Source organism: Helobdella robusta (assembly GCF_000326865.2).
Source record: "Helobdella robusta unplaced genomic scaffold HELROscaffold_7, whole genome shotgun sequence".
NCBI lineage: Eukaryota > Metazoa > Annelida > Clitellata > Rhynchobdellida > Glossiphoniidae > Helobdella > Helobdella robusta.
In genome coordinates this window covers 5,360,120-5,364,198 of record NW_008705398.1, presented here as the reverse complement: position 1 = coordinate 5,364,198, position 4,079 = coordinate 5,360,120, and positions in this window count along the sequence as shown.

The following is a 4,079-nucleotide window of genomic DNA, read 5'->3' as shown; positions in this document are numbered from 1 at the left end:
CTTTGATCTCTTTTAACAATACACATCGATATGCCGATATTATGCAGAAAAATATACATTCATTCATACATACATACATGCAAACAAACATGCACGCGCACACACACACACACACACAAACACACATACATATATATATATATACATACATACATAAACATACATAAACATACATGCTTATGTACACATACAAACAAAAAAAACAAAGTGACACACACACATACACATAGATACATACATACATACATACATACATACATACCTACATACCTACATACATACATACATACACATACACACACACACACACACATACATACATACATACATACATACATACATACATACATACACACATACGTACATATATGCACATAGACACATACAAACAAACTTACCTACACAAACACGCTCACACATACAAACGTACATGCAACCACATACATACAAACATAGATACACAAAAATACAGAACAGAAGCACATTTTGTTTCTCTATCGCACTGAGGTGTTAGGTTATATTTAATATTTTTAAATTTTCCTTGCTTCGCTTATTTATTGCCTTATGTATGCATTTATGCATGGATCTTTTTAGTTGCCTGTCTATCTCTATGTGGTATTTGCGATTGTGGCTCGTGTGACTTGTGATGCCACTACACCAACGTTAAATGTTAAAAAATGAATAAATTGAACTTCATATTATTTTTATAAAATATAAATTCTCATAAATAGAGTACAATAATTTATAAATAAATAGATATGATTAAAATTGAAACATTATGAAAATAATTAAAAATAATTATTTTAGAGCGCCAAGTGGATTTAAACGAACCCCTTCCACCATTGTTTGTCTCGTTGCCATGGTGGCTGATGCCAAAAATTAGTGGCGCCATGTTTAATTTCAAATATTAAAGCTCATTAATCGAGATATTATCATTGCTATTGCTATTGTTATTATTATTATTATTATTACCACCACCACCACCACCACCACCACTACTACTACTACTACTACTACTACTACTACTACTACTACTACTACTACTACCACTAACATTGTTATTGTTCAACTGTACTATTCAAATGTATTACCGTACATTTTATATTTAAATGTTTAGCTTCATTTGTATTTTTAAAAAATATCTTTTATATCATCTTATTTGGTGAGTCAATAAAACGGTGTTTCCATTTTTTAATTTTAATGTTGTTGTAGTTGTTATTGATGTCTTTAAATTGCAAGCGTAAGTTCAAAAAATAAATAAATCTACAAACAGATGTTCTATGGACACTGGCCACTGGCCATTGAAAGTTGTCTCGCAAGCGGCCGAGTGCGGCGATACAAGAACAACCTGAAAGACAACCTGAGGAAATGTGGACTCAACCCAAACTCCTTCTGTCATAATGCTCTTCGTCGTTTGGAGCGGAGAAGGAAATGCAAGACGGCGGTTGATGAATTTGGAAGAACTCGAATCGCTGCACTCGATGATAAAAGAAAACATCTTAAACGCAAGGCAGAAATGTCACGGAGCGTGGGTTTGTCGGTTTTGTTCAGCGTAAAATTGTTCAAGTGGGACCCGCTGGAAGTCAGGTGTAGCAGCAGCAAAAGACTTGTATGCAATAGGTATTAGCTGGACTACACTTGTAAAACCCAGGCCGCCAAATTTCACGAGAAGTTGAGCCTGTAACCAGCCATTTTCAGACAACTCAACATTGCAGATGGCTGAAAAACTCTTTTGCAAAGCGTTGCCAAAATCTCTCAAAGGAATTAAATTTGTAAAAGTGGAAGTGTGCAAAAAATAAATTAATTTTGGGATGCTGATCGTATTGCAAACTATAGTTACGGCGTCATGAGCAGAGATTTGAGTTAGTCTATTCAAGGCAAATAACAACTGTTGGAGTTTAGAACAGAAAATGAATTTTGAGAGTCCCCTAAAACTGAAGCACCCAAAAAGCTGAGCAACGAACTTGGAACAATAGGAACCTCAGCAAGGCTAGGAGGCATATCAAAGAAATCTTTAAAAAAGAATTCGCACTTTTTTGTATTTAATTCCAAACCGATGCTGGAAGCTCTGGTTTTTAACAAAAGTTTAATTTTTAGCTAGTCAATCGGAACCACAAGCTATGCTTATGTCGTCCAAATAGCCACAAGGATGCAAAGTTAGCGCAAATAGCAAAGGTCCGAATGGGTCACCATGTACACCTTCAGATGACTGAATACGTATTATGTATGTATGTATGTATGTATGTATGTATATATGTATGTATGTATGTATGTATGTATGTATGTATGTATGTATGTATGTATGTATGTATGTATGTATGTATGTATGTATGTATGTATGTATGTATGTGGCCCCCAAACGCGATGGTTTGCCGGTGGTGATCTGGGGGCTGAACTCCCCAGTTCTACAAAATGCCACCAAAGGCTTGTAGCGTGCGCGCTACGACCATCGAAGTCCTACTCCTTCCTGCACGTGGCGGGGGCTGCTACTAACTAACAGGAGAGGGCGAAGGCAAGTTACTGGCGCCTAAACCAGGTTCCGGGCGAATGGCGCTCGTAAGGAAATACCATCTAGGAGAAGGAAAACTCTGATTTCAAACCTCTGCAGCCTTGCAGCTATACCCACGCTTGGGAAAGGCCTGGGAGTAAACCCAGTTAAAAATCTAGCCAGGATAGTTGGCTACGAGGATAAAACTGCACCGCAGTTTCATCCAAACTTCTGCGTCCACACTGGTCGCTCGGCGTGTCTCAACTTGTTGTGCCTGCTGATACCGACCCCTGTGGAGGAAAGAGTGTAGCATGCCGCACAAACATGCTCCACTTAAATCAACCAGTGTGAAGGTGGTCTTGGTGGTCTGATGCTTGAATGGATGTGCAAACAAAGTCCTGCGGCGATTGGCGAGTGGCGACGGGCACAGGTAGAGGGTACTACTGGCAGTGTCTAGTCACAACACAACACACAGGCGGCCTTGGTGTGATGGTCGTTTGTTGCTGATGGCTACAGCAATTTTCGCATCCTGCCAGGGTGACAAAGCAGCCCTATTCAGGGATGCACTGCTTTCTCCAACCGGAGAGGGGACTACAAATCTGTCCTAAAAAAAGCTAGCCAATATGTTGCCGACCTTGTCAGCCTACCGCGGCTGACTGGATATCCTACTATGCGGTCAAAAGAAAAGTTACAGAAATCTGAAAACTGTGTTTGGTCCCCGCAGCTCCGGTAGTGTCCCGGTACTGTCTAAAGATGGTTAAACACTCATCAAGGATGGCCATAGAATCCTGGCTCGTTGGGCTGAACACTTCAACAGTGTGCTAAATCAAGAATTCCGGTTTGATGACTCAGTCCTTGCTGAGTTGTCTGACTGGAGCATTGCAGGTGATCTCGATGATCCCCCTAGCCTGTCTGAAGTGGAAAAAGCAATCACCCAAATGTCGAATGGAAAAGCTCCGGGTTTGGACGGGCTGCCGGCAGAACTCTTCAAATGTGGTGTCATCGAACTTAAAACCAGGATGGTGACAATGTTCCAAGACACGTGGGATAGGAAATCGGTTCCTCAAGATTTTAAGGATGCCCTTATCATTCACATATTCAAACGAAAAGGAAATCGTTCATGCTGTGATGATCACAGAGGCATTTCTCTGCTATCGATTTCTGGAAAAATATTGGCCCGCGTGATCGTCAACCGCCTAACCAAGTACGTAAATGATGTTGGTATCTTTCCAGAGGTTCAGTGTGGCTTTCGGGCTGGTCGTGGTACTATGGATATGATTTTTACTGCCAGACAACTTCAAGAAAAATGTCGTGAGCAACAACGCGAACTTTTCTTCGTCTTCATAGATTTAACAAAGGCGTTCGATTCCGTCAACCGTTCAGCGTTATGGAAATGTCTCAAAAAGATCGGTTGTCCTCCGATTTTAGTGTCGATTATTCACTCCTTCCATGAAGGCATGAGGGCAACCGTAGTTGAAAATGGTGATCGATCCCCGGACTTTGAGGTGACGAATGGTACCAAGCAGGGATGTGTCATGGCTCCCTTGCTGTTCAACATTTACTTCTCCCTAATGCTTCGAGTCGCCTTTCA